The following is a 17,895-nucleotide window of genomic DNA, read 5'->3' on the forward strand; positions in this document are numbered from 1 at the left end:
TGTTACTCACCCAGCAGAACAGGGCATTCCTTCATCACTGGAGATGCCACCCTGTTCCACTGACTGTTCTATGTGCCCTGAACCACCTTCCTAGGATCTGATATTGTGATGCTTTAATAACCTTCTTAAAGTAGATGTCCTGAATGTGCCCTTGAGAGCAAGTGGATTGATGGAGGATATTCTTGAATTTAGGGAAAAATTGTCCACAGTTATAAGTAAGCACATAAAGGATTTAACTGCCTCTGTGGCTCCCTGATGTGATATTCCCATATGCTGTGAACAGGTGATCCTTGCTGTCATGTTCCTGTGATCACAGAATATGTCTGTCACTTGAAAGAATGTATCCAACTACTAATTGCTCAGATATTATCCTTGGTTTGCTCTCTCAGGAGTAGCACTCTTGGTCTTGTCTGACCAATGAGTAATAATAGATGGTGAGAGTGTGACTAACGGAGGATCCTACTTAGCTGCAACCCAAAGTTTTGTCAGTCTTTTGTTTCAGACCAATTAATAAGACATGATTACCCAAATTTGCTCTCTAAAAGACACTGCCATAATGTCCTGCCCTGTCAGGAACAATCTGTTTAATGGATCAGTGCTCTTTTTGTCATTTTCTGTTCTATCATATGACATGGTATCATACCTCTGCAAGCAAGCTATCAGTCTCTATGGTGCTTCACTGAGGATTTTTTTTAAGATGCCTTTGAACACTGGTTTTGATGAGACTCTGTAGCAAGTTCTTACTCACGCTCATACTAATGAGAGGTTAACCACGACTGAACTCAGCACAAAAGCACGTCTCTTTTTTTCATCTTGTATATGCATCAGTGTCATAGAGGTCAGAGACTTGGACAAAGAAATTGCTGGCTTCTTGCAGCCAAGTTTTGCCGACCCACACCCACTTGTAATGCTGCCTTTTTCATCATGTTAGGTCAGTTTAGTTTGTACATCTACTATCAGTCCATTACTTTGTCATACAATAGGTCTTCTGCAGAGAGTGAGCAAGGAAGGTGGCTCACCTCAGCGCCTCAGCACCGTTCTTTGAGAGTCTTCTCTCACCATTAAACGTTATTTACTCAGAGTTTGGCTTGATGCCCACAGCTGAGGTGATGGAACTGGTGTGCACCTGAGTGGCCTGTTTATGCATTTGTTCAGGTTTAATAAGGTCTCTGTTGTGCTAGGTTTCTAGGGCACAAAACGTGTCATCACTGCATAGTTCTGCATAAATGTTTGTTTTCAAAAACACATGAAACTTTGGATACCCCCTTCCTACACTGTACCTTTCTCCATCAGCATAAAGTGAACGCTAGAGGGTGTAACCCACAAACCTCTTAGTTCTCCAGGGGCTATTCATTCTGGTTAAGATTGTCATCACTTTCAGACACAAATGGTCTTATGAGTTTACCACCTATGCACTTTTGTGGGTGCTCAGCTTCCTCCTCAGCAACACCACCTTCTGCGTAGAGACTTCTGTGCTTCACTGTAGCTCCCAGACCAAATGAACTTGAATAATGGCTCTAATACCATATCTTCTCCTCTTCTCCCCTTCCTGCGCCCTACCCTTTTTTCGGACTCTAACTCTTCACAATAAAAATGGAAACCAGCTGCTCTAGGCTAACAAATAGCTGGGTTGTTTGCTTGAGGGGTGGGGGGCTGTTTTTCCTAAGGACCACATTGTTCATTGGCCTTAGAACCTCTTAAACCTGGAGCTGGAAGTCTCTGCATTATTACCTGGGAGCTGGGGCAATTGTTTATGACGCTGGGAGGTTGTTCTAGTCAGTGGCAAGTGTAAAGATCTTTGGTCTTTTCTAAGCCTGGTTCTGACCTCAACATTCAATATATTCATTGTGCTTTCTGACTACTCTGTGGAAAACCTAAATATGAAAAGAGCAATCAGGAATCAAGCGATCTCAGCACAAGTCACAGGGAGAGAGAGCTGCAAGCATTTGAATGCTGGCTTTGGTACCAGCCCCCATGCCTTCAGCCTCTTCAACAGATTATTTTTTTTTTCCTTTTTTTCCTACCTACCAGAGAATAATAAGCAGGGCTGTAGTATTAGCCCATGTGGATATGCTTACTCATACCTATTTACCATGACTATAGTTACTGCTGTCTGCTAGAGTGGTTCCAGGGCCTTCTAGATGCTCATTCAGCTAAGCAGCTGTCAAAACCTGTTGGAAAACAATGGCTGGGTGAAACCTGTTCATTGCTGGTTTTTTTTTCAATTGTGTTTTCACAAGGAATTATATTCAGTGTTCCACTGAATAGCTCTTTTCTCTAAAGAAGGGTTTAGATTATCACTAAATTTTTTTTCCTTTTCCAATTTCCAATGGATATTTACCTGTTTTCAAATTCCTTTTTTATTTCCACTTCTAAATTCAAATGCTATTTTTCCTGTGAAAAGTGTCAGTTTAAGCAAAACCCACATTTAAGAAGATCTTTTTTAAATTTCAAACATTTTTATGTTCCTTTCTAGTTATCTCTTTAAAGTGCTAGCAAGTTCTCTCATGTCCTCTCATAAACAGTTTCAGCAGAAAGAATTTGCTCTTTAAAAATATTTAGTTATGTTTCTGAAGATGCTTCAAGAATAGTTTTGCTGACTCTGCCAAAGCCCAGAACTTTGTTTTGGAGCAGGCCTTGAACAAGGGTACCACTCAGCCCTCTGTACAGGCTCAACATTGATGTCTTGCTGAAGGTCTGGGGTGTTACTTCAGGGAAGTATACAGGCAGGTGCTTCACTTTGAAGTTAGGTCTCTCAGAGTTAAAATCGAGACTTTAGGCTGTCAAGTTCATGTGCCGACAGCAGCAAAGATGCAGCTGCACTGACTGCAACTGCTTGTAACTGCCAGTTACAAGTGGGGTTCCCCAGGGCTCGGTACTGGGTCCAGCTCTGTTCAATGTCTTTATCAATGACCTGAATGAAGGCATTGAGTGCACCCTCGGCAAGTTTGCAGATGACACTAAACAGGGTGGAAGCGTGGATCTGCTGGAGGGTAGGGAGGCTCTGCAAAGGGATCTGAACAGGCTGGACTGATGGGCTGAGGCCAATGGCATGAGGTTCAACAAGGCCAAATGCCGGGTCCTGCACTTGGGGCACAACAACCCTATGCAGTGCTACAGACTGGGGGAAGTCTGGCTAGAAAGCTGCCTGGAGGAGAAGGACCTGCGGGTGTTGGTTGACAGCCAATTGAACATGAGCCAGCAACGTGCCCAGGTGGCCAAGAAGGCCAGTGGCATCCTGACTTGTACCAGAAACGGCGTGACCAGCGAATCCAGGGAGGTTATTCTCCCTCTGTACTCGGCACTGGTGAGACCGCACCTTGAGTACTGTGTTCAGTTCTGGGCCTCTCACGACAAGAAGGATGTTGAGGCTCTGGAGCGTGTCCAGAAAAGAGCAACGAAGCTGGTGAGGGGGCTGGAGAACAAGTCTCATGAGGAACACCTGGGAGAGCTGGGGTTGTTTAGCCTGGAGAAGAGGAGGCTGAGGGGAGACCTTATTGCTCTCTACAACTACCTGAAAGGAGGTTGTGGGGTGGAGGGAGCTGGCCTTTTCTCCCAAGTGACACAGGACAGGACAAGGGGGAATGGCCTGAAGCTCCACCAGGTGAGGTTCGGGCTTGACATCAGGAAAAAAAACTTCACGGAAGGGGTCATTGGGCACTGGAATAGGCTGCCCAGGGAGGTGGTTGAGTCACGTTCCCTGGAGGTGTTTAAGTGACAGGTGGATGAGGTGCTGAGGGGTATGGTTTAGGGAGTGTTAGGAATGGTTGGACTCAATGACCCAGTGGGTCTCTTCCAACCTAGTGATTCTATGATTCTATGATTCTATGATTCTGTGATTCTATGACTCTATGCTCAGGGCTGTGCTTTTTGCTAGGACAATTACCCTGTATTACAAAACTTGTTACTAGATCTTCCTTGCTCTCAGGGCAAGTTTGTTGTCTTTATGTGCGTTGCAATGAGTTCTGCCTTCCAGTAATGAGGACCACTCACTGTCCTGCACGAGGGCTGCTCACTGTCCTCATGCAGCAGCTGAGCTATTGGGCCAGTCCAGTCAGAAGCTGCTCAGCGGAGCGGCACGGACACACAGCCCTTGCTCCTAGAGCAATGCTCAGTGCTCCTCAGCACAATTCCCTCACATGCAGCGTGGCCACAGCCGTGGAAACCCCTCATATTTTTTCTGAGCCATGTTCATTATTAAGTACTTCAGTCAATAAGAGCTAAATGTTTAAGGGAACCTAATGTGAAATAACAGGGAGAATTGCAAGCTTTCAGGGCTACTGTAGACTGCCTGCTTTCCAAGAATAATGACAGTAACTACATCTCCTTATTCCACACGTATTCTGCCAACATGTCTAAAAATGCCACGTGAATTGCTGGTGTTTATACTGATTTCTCATCCCGAGTATTTACCTCTCATTCAAACAAGTTGCAGTGGGAAAGGATTTTGGTCTTTGCCAGCTTCTTATGTAGCAAAAATAATTTCTTACATAGTTTGCTTGCAAAGTAGAAAGTCTCTGCAATTTTTGAAGGGCAGAATTTATCTTCAAAGTTATATGATATGACCAAAACATTAACATTTCATTCAGAGAATTTTCTAGCCTGAATAAGCTGCCTTTCAGACTACAAATTCATGTTTAAATAGGAAACAAAGGGAAAAAAAAACAGTCTAGAGAGGTCAGTGCTTTGTATCTAATATTCTTTTGCAGTTTACTTTTGTTCTGGTAAGCAGATGCTTTGAAAACTGTTCAGCTGCAGTTCAGACAAAGGTCAATATCAGGCCGGTCAATATATCATACAAAGCTCCAAATCAATATATTATGAAAGGAGACTCAGCACCTTCTGCCTAAAAAAGTATCTGAAATAGAACTTACTTCTCAGATGCAGGCTGTCCTAGGGGATTCCCTTCTTCGTGTTCTCACTGGAGAAGCCCATCAGGATATTGCAGTAATTGGTAATCTTTTAACCACCTATCCATGTACTGAATTTTGTGATTTAAGTGAGCATATCGATAACCAGCCTTTGCTTTTTTTTCCATATAAATGTAAGGGTGCCAGGGTTATATTTTCCACATAAAAGATCAGCAACTTTATTACCTACAAAATACGGTTATTAGGGTCTAAGACTAGAATTCATCGTAGTAAGTATGGTTATTTACTTTATACATTTATGCAGTATATCAGCCACAGCTTTGACAGTGTTCTGCAATTTTTTTTACGCAAAGGCATTCAAATCCAAGAAATATATTCATACCTGCTGTCAACAAGTGCAACTCCCTTGGAAAGCTCTGAGCCAATTTCAGTAGTGACGTGAACGGCAGCATAAATTTTAGGTCTAAATTGGCCAGAAAATATGTGAAAGTGGGCATAATTTGCATGCTGAGGACTGAGAGGAAAAGTAGCTAGCAAAAAAGAGTGCAATTAAGTGGGGGGGGAATGGATCTACTGGCATGAGTGTAGTGCATTGAATTTGGTTCTGAATTCAGAAAACTACAAGCAAATGTAAATGTTATACTTAATGCAACTAGCTATTTATAGTGGAGTGAACACACTTTCTGTAGCTATTATGCTCATTGCTATGCTAAAAGATGGATTAAACTATGTCATGACTAGGCTAACAGACATTCAGCACATACCTCTATGTATGTGCTGAATATATGTTTTCTGGTTTCCCAGTGGGATCTATAGTATGATCGCAAATACATTGACTGTTTATGGAAGAGAAGCAGTGAAAAATTAGAAAAAAAAAAAAAATTGATTGCTTTGAATGTGTTTCGGGCATCTTTTGCTTAAAGCAGCCTTTCTTGTATTCCAGGCTGCTGTGATACAGAAGCATCACTTCTTTGATACATGCCGAAGTGAAATGGCTAAGAACTGTGTAAGGAAATGAAGGCAGTATTCAGACTGACAACAGGAACTGCTCAGCTTGGGTGCTGCTATGCTTCCCGGCAGCCTCTGGCCCAGCAGGATGATTTAGTGCATCTGAGCTAGATGTCTCCATTCCAAATACAGTGGGTGGGGAAAGGTGACCACCTCTGAAATCATTCAAAGCAGCTAGGGCCCTATGTCTCCCCAGTGCCTGAACAGGTCACTGAAAATCCTACCTACCAATCACCTGGGAAACCTCTCAGTTTAGATCTGAACAAGTGTTAAACCTCAGTCACCTTCATCCACTTGAAATCCAGTGCACTGAGTCCTCTCTTGAGAGCAAGCATCTAATGATGGAGGAAGAGGCAGCAACCACTTCAGAATAACTTCATTGTTTGAACACTCTTACAAGAAGTGGGAAACATGGATTTTAAGCCTTTCTCAGACTGAAGGGGTTTGAACCACAGTTCCCTTTTCCTCGGAGCTTATCCTACCCATCAGGCTAGAGGGGTTCTTCATTCTGATCGCTATGCAAGGCTACAGAGCAGAGAGAGAATAGGTAAGAGGGAGCTTGATTTTGCAGCCCATTGGTGAGGGCGGGCATAAGAGAATCCTGAGGCTTGGTCCCAGCTGTGACTGCTGTTTTAAGTATTCTTCACTGTTAATTTTTAAAATAGGCACTCATATAGTCAAGCAGCCATGGTTGACAGACTGTAGAGACTGTACTGTTTAATTCTTCCTGAGTTTGTATCAAACACCAGAAACATGTGAACCAGACACTGCTCTTAAGCCCTGAACTTCTAACACCAAATGACAAGCATCTAGTTGAGACTGCAGCAGCAAAATTGCCTAATTAGAAGCAGAGTTGTTCAAGGCCTTCTGCAAAGGTAGTTGAGCGAAAGGAAACCTCCAAAGCAGAAGTGAGTTCATTCTTTATCTGAGTCTCATTCTGGAAGTGCTTGTTGATTACAAAGGGAGCCTAGGATGACGGTGTTCCCCAAATAAGGCTTTCGGTTGAATTTAACATTCTCAAATCACAGGAATATCATTTCTTTCTCCAGTTGTTTTGCAGTTTATTGCTGTTAGTTTCCTTTGTGTCCACTTCAGAGTCGTGTGGACCTCAGGAGATGGGTACAGTGGCATATTCTAGGTTCAACCTCAGTGCAAAGACTGCTGCCTAGTACCAACCTTTTAAGATGATATGTGAGAGGTTTTTCACTCCCTTTACCCTAGTCGACTTGTGCACCGCAAAGCTCTCACTCTTTCATGAAAACAGCCATGAAACCACCAAGAATAGATCCCATCTGAAAGAAACACAGCACTGTCAGTCCCGAAATGTAATGTCAGTCAGCTAATCTACCTGCTTTTATATTGTTAAATGCATCTTCTCCATCAAAGTGTTGTGCAATTTCAAAGTGTAAAATGCATTCATCATGCTGTGGGTTTTTTTCACCTGAGAACATTTTCATTATTCAAACCAGCAGCTCTCCTGAACAGCGAGAAGTCCTAGGAAGGTAGCAACGAGGTATGACACACTGCTGTACTGCCGGTGTACTCTGGGGAGTGGATAAGCACAGAAATCCCTTTTGAGGTTCTGACTTACTTGTTTTCAGTATTTTATGACCTAGAAGAAATGAACTTCATATTATTAATGTGCTTATTTATCAGAGGTTGCCAGTACCAGTGAGGAAGTAACTCATTGCTGTGAGTGTGAACGGATAGAGTATCATTTAGTCAAATACATAGAAGAAAGATACCTTTAAGTGCAGGTATTTCAAAGGGATATCTGTGTCACAGTCTGAACCCTACAGACAATTCTGGGGCCATAAGATCTTTTTCTGGCAGGCACTACGTCTTTCTATATGCTTCCAAAAGCCCTTGTCATTATTGTAACAGTAATGACAGCAAAACCAAATCTAGGCTGCTATAGATTATTTTCTTTTTTTTTTTTTTTCTGAGATATGCCTTTGTGGAGCTTTGAGTGGCGAAACAATATTTTGTAATATATAGAGTATACACAACCAGATGCTGTCCCAAACTAAAGACTTTTTTGGAACATACCGATTACACCGCTAGTGTAATTGTCCTGTCCTTCCACCAGTGGATCTGAAGAAAAACTCTGGCTATGCAGAGGCATTTTTCTTTATGCTAAATAACAGAGCAAATAACAATTGTAGGGGAGATTTTGTTTAGTGCTGAAGGCCAAGTTAAATTTGGGTTAGGTAGCCTCAGCAAACTAGTAGAGACAGTGAGAATGCTAGCCACTTTTGTTCGGAAAAGACCTCAGTAATAAGGTAACAGAAATTACTCATCAGCCTTTATATCTCTCTGCACAATGTTTTTTACCTCTCTTTTTCGAAGGGTGTGTTAACCTGTTAGTGAGGACCAAATAAAGGTCATGTAATTTGTGTTCTCTGATGGTCTACACATATTCATTACCATCTTTCATAACCGTAATGATCTTATCATCCAGAGTAAACTATGCATAACCTAACTGGCTCAGGGAAACTCCCAGATGAGCCAGTTATGACATAGCTACTGTCTTCCTTCACATAGTCTGCCATGTACAGTCACTTTTACTACAATCTGATGACAAAATGTGAGTCTTTTTTCATCCCTAGTGTCTTTGAAATTTAGAAGTTATACTTTTGATATCCTAGGATGATATATAACTTTGTAATAGTCACGTGAGGTGATTGACTGTGTATCTTCTCCAAACCATTCACAGGGATTGAAGGGGAATCATGGTTTTTGCTAATATATTTAAGGCTATGGCAAAAGCGTGTGCCTGTTCATCTCATTGTATCAGTTGACTTTACTCCAAAAATAAGCAGCACTGACTGAGGAGGAGGTACTAGGGAAGAAGCAAGAATGAACTTATTTAATCTATAAATTGTTTGTGATGGATAAAGAAAACACAGAGCCTTTCACAGAGCCTCTCTTTGATTTTTCTTAAACCTCCTCCCTCTTATATGTTACCTTTAAAACCCTTCAAAGCTATTGACAGTAAAAAATTAGAGCATATGTTTTCCCTGCTGTACATATACACAAGTACATGTACGTGTAGTCCATTCTACATGCAGAGGCATGCAAGACTTAGTTTGGGTGATGCTACCTTTCTTATTCATTTTGTCCCTTATTCTATTCCTTCACTCTCTCTTACTACAAAATGATGGGATACTGTGTTTTATATATGCCAAAATTATTTTTTGTTTTGTTTTGTTTGAACAATTATTCACATTAATAACTTCAGGTTAAATCTTCAACCCTTGCCAGAAATCTCAGATAGAGAAGCATCAAATGTACCAACTGAAGGCTAGTCTAAATGAGGAATTTCACGCCAGGGCACAGCTTTCTCCTCATTTCTTCTACAGTACTGGTAGGAGTGGTTTTGCCTATGGATTGGGGCAGCTTCTCTCCTCATTATTTTGTTGTGCCAGTGTTTCATGGGAAGTTTTCATTTCATTTAGCAGTTCTCGTTTCCTGTTACAAATCTTCAGATTACTTCACCAGCATTACGTAGTAATTAACACATGGCCTTCTATGTGGAGAGCTAAAAAGATTGCATTTTAACCAATAGGATCAATTCAGGAAGAGACCCTTTCTCTTTTTAAAACTAGCTATTCTGAAAAAAAATTATACTGAATTTATCAATAATTTAATAATCTTTGTTAATGCAGTCTGTGGTTTCATCTTTATGGTTACTGCTGTTACTGTTGTTATTAGTCACTACAGTTGCTTTCTACTGCTTTCTTTAGTGTACTTAAGTGTTGTTACCTCTTGTTTTTCTGCGAATGAGCTTTGCTCTCCCGACCCCATAAAACTCAGTATCTCTTCCTATGCCAACCTATACTGTTCCAGGCCAGCTGTAAGCACATAGCATTGGACCTCCTGACAGCTTTCCATCCATACAACTGCTCCTCTTGCAGCCTGGGGGCACAAGCAGGACTGTGCCTGTCTGGGTGTGCTCAGGAAAGGATGCTGCACAGTGCCAAGAGCTCACTCCCAGTGTGCCAAAGGCAGTGCATGCAAGTTCAGAATCAGAGAGCGGGTAGGGTTATGCCAGCAGTCTCAGGTTCCCCATGTATCTATTGATGTGGTTCTTGTGTGTCAGGATTTAATTCAAACTCCGTGTGGAGTGGCTTCCACACAGCAGTTCTGAAGGCAGAGGTCTGTACTCAGTCACAATCTGCAGCATGATCCTTCCTATTTGGAAATTTTGTCTTATTACAATCTATGGATTTTTTTTCAGGTGCAAGGTCACTCCCACACCTCTTCTGTCACAATCTGTTCTCTCCATATGGCTATGTGCGTAACAATGTCCTGTTTTGTGACTACACTGTACTTCAGTAATGCAGATTATAGGTTCTCCTTCAACGCCTAGCAACCTGGTTTGGGGTTTTAGACCTCCTGTAATGATGCATAGACATTTACAGGGTTTTTTACTTTGTCTACCTACCAGTGTTTATTAGCTCCTTTATTTTATAGTGTTATTTTTATACAACCTTCCCCCTATGATCTTATCCGTATCGTGTGCATTTCAGTTGTATGAGCTTTAGAGAGTTACTTTCATATTCCTCAATCTATCTGTAATTGTTATAGCTTTTATCCTTGGGTGTTAACAATTCTAAAAGGTGCAGTTACCTTCAAATCTCCAACAGATGTCTTAATAGACCTCCATGCTTCTCAGCTCTGTTTCTTCCCACTCCTGGTTTAAGTAAACACACATCATAATTAGTTTTCCAAGCCAGTAATCTGTTTTCATTTTGGTTAAGCAAAAATTTACCCTTGCTGTACAGGTGTTCTCTCTTAAAGAAGAGCCCAAATACCTTACAAATTTAGTTATGTTCTCTTTCTACCACTTTTCCCCTTGAAGTGGGGACTTTGACATCTCCTATGCATACCATCCCATTTATATGGTTCTAAACAATGAACCGTCAGAGAAAACTTCCTGGAGGCCTTCAGCATTATTGCTCGATAATATGAGCATAACTCCTAGATTTCTGCCTTTCTCTCTGCCATTAGTATAAACTTGTACTTAAGACATCTGCTCTGTCTACAAACATTAAACATTAAATGAGATCCATGGCCTGCATAGCATAAGTCACAGAATTACTGATATTTCTATGTGACTGAAATCACTATTGCAAGAACATTGTCTCTAACCAGGACACTTTCTCGGAAAGTCTGCTTTGAGATAGCAGGCATATTTTCTTCTGCCTTCCCAGTGAAGTGGGCTTTATTTATGTGTAAGTTTATAGTCATCTTTCACTATGAAAAAAGGGGGATCTTTCAGATCAGCAGATCGAGAGCCTTCGTTTTGCAAGCATTGCATCACGCAGCACCCTTGTTAGCCTTTCAGGGATCCTTTACAATGTCAAAGCTGCCAGGCAATATGGGGATAAATGCCTAAAGTGTGAAGATTCAGTAGATTAAGTAGTGAATTTAACATATCAAGAAGAGATATGAACCAGTCCTTTTTACATAGAAAACTATTTTAAAGCTTCTTTGGCCCAAACAGCGTGTCAAATCAGTGCAAATTTCCTAGACTGGGTTGGAAGAATTTCAATGCCCATATCAAGAGCTTAATACTTGACCAGTTTGGTTGAATTTGTATAACATAACCGTTATACGTTATAACATAAGCATATAGCATAACCAGTCTGTGACATTAGATCATGCCACAGCATTAGTGTATGATAAAGGTAACAAGTTAACTGAGTTAGAGAATAAATGAGCTAGATGAAAAATGGTTCAAGAACTGGGCTTCAAACTTCCTGAAAGACTCCAAGATGTCTTTTACCATGACATATAGTTAAGATATAATAATGCAAATGAATCATAGCCCAAAACTGAAACTACTCCACATAGCTTCAGAAGAAGGGGGAACTTTGCTTTTATAAACTTCCATGACTGTCAGCATACAAAAATATTACATTTGTTAGTATTTGTTCACTAGAGAAAATAAAAATAAGATGTATTCATGCCTCAAGATAGCTCTGGAGAATAAATTTATAGGAAAAGGGTAAGAGCTGGGTTTTACTGCATGCTGGAGATCAAAGTCTCATGAGTGTTGGTGGTTTGATGGGGTGCTTTCTGTAATTTATATGCCATTACCGAGTATTAGAGATTTACATTAGCAAGAAGTATGTAGAAAAGAAAGAGGTACTGAAGGGAGGAGGAAATACATTGTGCAGCTGAAGAGGGGCCTCGCCTTCTATTTTGTACTTGCAAAGGAGCCTTTTCAAATGTACCGATCACAGAATAAATACGTTAATATATATCTGAACACTTGCTCTTTCAACTGCCTGTTTGCTGATGGCCATAGCCTAGGAAAACAGGCTGGTCCCCCGAATATAAGTGTGAGTGTAAAACATGAATGTTTCAAGTGTCCAAATAGCTGAAAATCACAGTGGAAAAATATTTTGGTAATAATGCAGATTACAAAGCACAACATTACAGTGCATTGGATTGCATTCCCCAGATCAAAAGAAGTGCAATAAAACCAGCAGGACATATACACTTCTAAATAAACACCAACAAAACCTAAGTTAAAAACAACTGAAAGTGTTTGGGAGTCTGTGAAGGAGATCTCTCCTCAAGGAAGCCTATCACCAGCTACAGGTAATGTTGTAGTTTGATCTCAGTGTATACCTTTGAGTCAACAATAAAAGCAAATCTAAGCCTTCTTAGAGGCTACAGATTTTTGATCTTGCTCTGATTGCTGCATGCATCACCAAATAATGTAAGAGCATATTGCATCCTGAGCATTTTGTTTCCTGGGGTCCATGCTGGGACCAGTGCTGTTTAGTATCTTTATCAATGATATTGACAACAAGGTGGAGTCCACCCTCAGCAATTTTGCAGATGACACCAAGCTGAGTGGGGTAGGTGCCACCCCGGAAGGATGGGATGTCATCCAGAGAGACCTGGACAGGCTGGATAAGTGGGCCTCTGAGAACCTCATGAGGTTCAACAAGGCCAAATGTAAGGTCCTACACCTGAGTTGGGGCAATCCTCATATTCAGTACATGATGGGAGGTGATGTGATTGAGAGCAGCCCTGAAGAGAAGGACTTGGGGGTGCTGGTCGATGAGAAGCTCAACATGAGCCAACAATGTGTGCCCACAGCCCAGAAGGCCAACCGTATCCTGGGCTGCAACAAAAGAAGCGTGGCCAGCAGGTCGAGGGAAATGAGATTCTGCCCCTCTATTCCTCTCTTGTGAAACTTCATCTGGAATACTGTGTCCAGTTCTGGAATCCTCAATGTAAGAAGGATATGGAGCTGTTGGAATGGGTCCAGAGGAGGGCTACAAAGATGATTGGAGCGCCCTTCATACAAGGAAAGGCTGAGCGAGTTGGGCTTGTTCAGCCTGGAGTGGAGAAGGCTCAGAGGAGATCTTATAACTACCTTCCAGTACCTGAAGGGGCTACAGGAAAGCTGGAGAGGGGCTATTCATAAAGGCTTGTGGGGATAGGACCAGGGGGAATGGGTATAAACTGGAGAGGGGCATCCCTGGAGTTGTTCAAGGCCAGGTTGGATGGGGCCTTGGGCAGCCTGATATAGTGGGATGTCCCTGCCCATGGCAGGGGGGTTGGAACTAGATGATCTTTAAGGTCCTTTCCAACCCAAACTATTCTATGGTTCTGTGATTCTATGATTTCTCCTTCAAGACTACTTTGATATATACTGCCAGTTTAGTGATTCATACAGCAGGTTTGATCTAGGTGCAAGACACAGGACTTCAGTCTTTCTAAAGTTAAGCATATAATCCTGGTTAGGCATTTTCAATATTCAATGGAGAGAAACAACTATCTCCAAATGGTTAATAATCCTGCCCGGTATAGGTGACTTTCTGGTTTCACTGTTGGGAGAAGACTGTCTCATGCTATCGATTAGAGAGATTCTCTGGATGATAGGTTTAGATTAGATGCCATTGATAGATGTTAATGCACAAGTTCTACCTATGACGCAAGATGTGAGCAAGGTGTTTCTGAACATTTGCCATTCCCAGCAGGTGATTTAGAACTACCTCTTAAAATAGCAGGTCATTGGACCGAAGTTCATCTTTGCAGCTGGCCAGGCTGCTTTTGGGGTGCTTTGACTGGCAGAAGAGATGGATCCGAAGAAAGAAAGGAACTTAATTTTCTTGGATGATGTATTTGGAGCTTTAATTTCTGTTTCTCCTCTCGACAAAGTCAAGAAATGGAGAAAATCTTCCAAAGTGTTATGACTACATCAATAGCAACAAGCAGTACTGCAGTTTTGAAAGGAAAGGAGAGCTGAACAATTTCCAGTTGATAATTTGATATCTTAGAGCTGCAGGGAAAGAGAAAGTGTATTTTAACAGTGTGGTTGAAGTTTTGGTATCCCTAAGAACTGAATATTATTCTAGTATGCACAGAATTGTTAGTTTTTCTTTGTAATCACATTTGATAACTGAATTTAAATGGGGATAAGGGGGAGAGATGGGGGATAGATGACTAATTTTTAAGTGTGTTTACAAGACAAAATTGCCAACTCTATTTGAACACTGGTGTCCAGGCCTCAGAAATCCCAAACCCTGCAGGAAGGAGAGAAAGTCTGGAGAAAGAAAGACTCCTTTGGTTGAAAGGGATCAGGCTAGAGATCATTTAGGCAAACTCAACACCCACAAATCCATCGACCCTGATGGGATGCACCCACAAGTGCTTAGAGAACTAGCAGGCATTATTACTAAGCCACTCTCCATCATCTCTGAAAGATCATGAAGAACAAGAAAAGCGCCTGAGGACCGGAGAAAAGCCAGTGTCACTCCAGTCTTCAAAAAGGGCAAGAAGGAGGACCCAGGAAACTACAGACCAGTCAGCATCACCTCCATCTCTGGAAAGGTGATAGAACAGCTTATTCTGGATGTCATCTCTAAGCATCTGGAGGAAAAGAAGGTTATCAGGAATGGTCGACATGGGTTCCCTAAGGGGAAATGATACTTGACTGATCTGGTAGCCTTCTACAATGCCATTGCTGGCTGTGTAGATGAGGGGAGAGCAGTCTACCTCGACTTCAGCAAGGCTTTTGACACTGTCTGCCACAGCATCCTTATAGGCAAATTTAGGAAGCATGGGTTAGATGAGTGGACTGTGAGGCGGATTGAGAACTGGCTAGATGGCAGAGCCCAGAGGGATGTGATTGACGGTGCAGTATCTAGTTGGAAGCCTGGGGCCACCAATGTCCCACAGAGGTCAGTACTGGGCCCAGTTTTGTTCAACATATTCATCAGTGACCTGGATGAGGGATTGGAGTGTACCCTCAGTAAGTTTGCTAATGGTACAAAACTGTAAGGGGTGGCTGATACACAGCAAGGCTGTGCTGCCATTCAGCAAGACCTGGACAGGCTGGAAAGCTGGGCAGTAAAGAAGTGTAGAGTCCTGCACTTAGGAATGAATAACCCCATGCAGTACCGGTTAGGGATTGACTGGCTGGAAAGCAGGTCTGCAGAGGAGGATGTGGGAGTCCTGGTGGACAACAAGCTAACCATGAGTCAGCAATGTGCCCTTGTGGCCAAGGGGGACAATGGTAACCTGAGTTGCATTAAGAGTGTGACCAGCAGGTCAAGGGATGTTATCGTCCCCCTCTACTCCGCCCTAGCGAGGCCCTGTCTGGAGTACTGTGTCCCATTCTGGGCTCCTCAGTTCAAGAAAGATAAGGAAATACTGGAGAGAGTCCAGTGGAGGGTCACAAAGATGATTAGGAGGCTGGAGCATGTCTTTTACGAGGAAAGGCTGAGAGATACGGGTCTGTTTAGCCATGAAAAGAGAAGTCTGAGAGGGAATCTAATCAATGCTTATAAATATCTAAAGAATGGTTGTCAAGAAGATGGGGATGGATTCTTGTCAGTGGTGTCCAGCAACTGGACGTTGGGCAACAGGTACAAACTGAAATACAGAAAGTTTCATCTGAACATGAGGAAAGCTTCTGCACTCTGAGGGTGACAGAGCACTGCAATGGGCTACGGGTTGTGGAGTCTCCTGTGCAAGCTGCTGTAGGCGAACATGCTTTAGCAAGGGAATTAGACTGCATGACCTCCGATCACAACCATTCTATGATTCTGTTATCCTTTCCCGCCTGACTCGAGACATCCCTTGCTTGCTCCAAATACTGTTTAAGCCTTGTCCTCTGTGGGAAGAGATATTGCACTCAATTTGGAGAAATAATGAGCTGTTAGATTAATTAATTTTTAAAGTAAACATAAGGAAATTAATTATACTTTAATATTCTTGGCAAAAGCAATCTGAGCAGGAGAAAGATGCAGCTGATGCACCTACATTGCTGCTGGCTTCCCAGCATCAGAGATGCCTTTGGTGGAATTTATGTCATCTAATTTTAAATGTCCACATCTGAACTTGTTACCTCTAGGTTTCTTCACATCTGTTGGAAAAAAAAGGTGTCATTCTAGAGAATTACATTTTAGACAAGTATTTGAGGGAGAAATCAGTCATACCCATGAAGAAAAACTCTTTCCTTCCACTAACTTTACAAAGGGCTCAGATTACCAGCTCAGAAACAGACTTTGAGAACACAGACTTTCGGCAAGGTGCATCCCACTCAGTTTGTCTGTATGCATTTTCAGTCAAAGCAGCATCTACAACTCAATTCTGGTTGTCGGAAAATAAGAAAATGGTATGTCATTCTTCCATTTCTTCAGTGCAGGTTATCCAAATGGCCATCCTTTGGCAGCTGTTTTACTTTCCAGCATTGCTTACAGTGCTACTGTTAAATTAAGTCCAGCTACGTCCTTTTCTCTTCATTGACCTTCTAGCAATTACCTTGTTCTCTTTATTACACCTTATTTTAATGCCAACAGTTTTATGCCAGAACTCAATCATTTGAATGCTCAAACGACTTCACAAAAGAAGTCCATTCATTGCTTGGACTGTGTCTTTATTTTCTGTGTTCTCTAATATATGCCATTGATTCTCATAAGATGACTTTTCATCTTTTATTTCCAAGCCAGGACAACAGAAAAAAAGTCACTCACTGTGAGGGATTCTGAGTTCCTAAAGATTCTTTGTGTACACTGATGTCTTTAGCAAATACCTGGTTTCGCTTTGAGATGCAGAGCTTAACCCATAAAGAGTCTTTGTGACTGCAGAGATGGATGAAGTAGAGATGGAGGTTAAGAATGGCCCTATTTTGAATGAGGTTACTTTCTCTTTGCTGGATATCGGGCAGGCCACTTCTGGCTACTCAGAGGAATTACAAACTCTTTATTATCATAAGGTCAAAAAAACTTGTAATTTATTTCAGTGTCTTTGCTCTAAATAAGTAAAAAGAAAATCATTAACAAACACCGTGTTCCCCATAATTAATGTGACATCTTTGCATGCATTGGTAGTTTTTTTCTGGTATTTGTTGAATGTAGATGTAATAAGGGGGATATTCATAAATTTCTGCAGGGATTTTGCCTGAAGTAAAGCACCTAAATGGAAATGCTTAAAGGCAAAATAAAAAGTGGTCAAAAAAACTTCTTGTAAATCAATAGGATATTACACTACCTCTAGTACTGGTTTTCATCTTCTCCTCAAGAATACATTAACTTAGTTCTAGATATACTCTAATATACACATCCGCTTGTACAGTTTTTTTCTCCCATTGAACTCTGTTTTGCATACAGCTGGAACTCTATGGAAGAAAGTACTGGTGAATCAGGACTTTAAATTCCATTTTAGGATTTGGGAGATGTCTTTTTGTTTTCTAAGAAGTCTATCTCGAGTTCTCCCCACAAACATTTTTTTGGGCTTCAGTTATGTTTCTCTCTTCCTTCTGGGTGAAAGACAGACTGGGTGAAACTGGCAGCAGCAAAGTTTTACAGGCAGAGACAGGTGGCATTTGCTGCAGAGGTAGTGTCTTGGGGACGTGAAGAATACCTCTTGGACTTCTTAGAATTTCAATTACATTGATCATCTGCATAGCAGTTATTCTTGCAGGTCTTCATAAAAAAAAAATAGAGTCTCCTTAATTTACAGTATAACACCTCTAAAACTTCAA

At 41.6% G+C, this 17,895-nt stretch overlaps 1 protein-coding gene across 1 annotated transcript in view; it reads left to right on the plus strand.

Annotated features, from left to right (window-relative positions):
• The window catches only part of LOC128851278 (uncharacterized), a 400,971-nt gene that overhangs the window by 326,817 nt on the left and 56,259 nt on the right, over positions 1–17,895 (plus strand). The gene's annotated exons all lie outside the window — the stretch shown is intronic.

This window comes from Cuculus canorus, chromosome 1 (genome assembly GCF_017976375.1).
Source record: "Cuculus canorus isolate bCucCan1 chromosome 1, bCucCan1.pri, whole genome shotgun sequence".
NCBI lineage: Eukaryota > Metazoa > Chordata > Aves > Cuculiformes > Cuculidae > Cuculus > Cuculus canorus.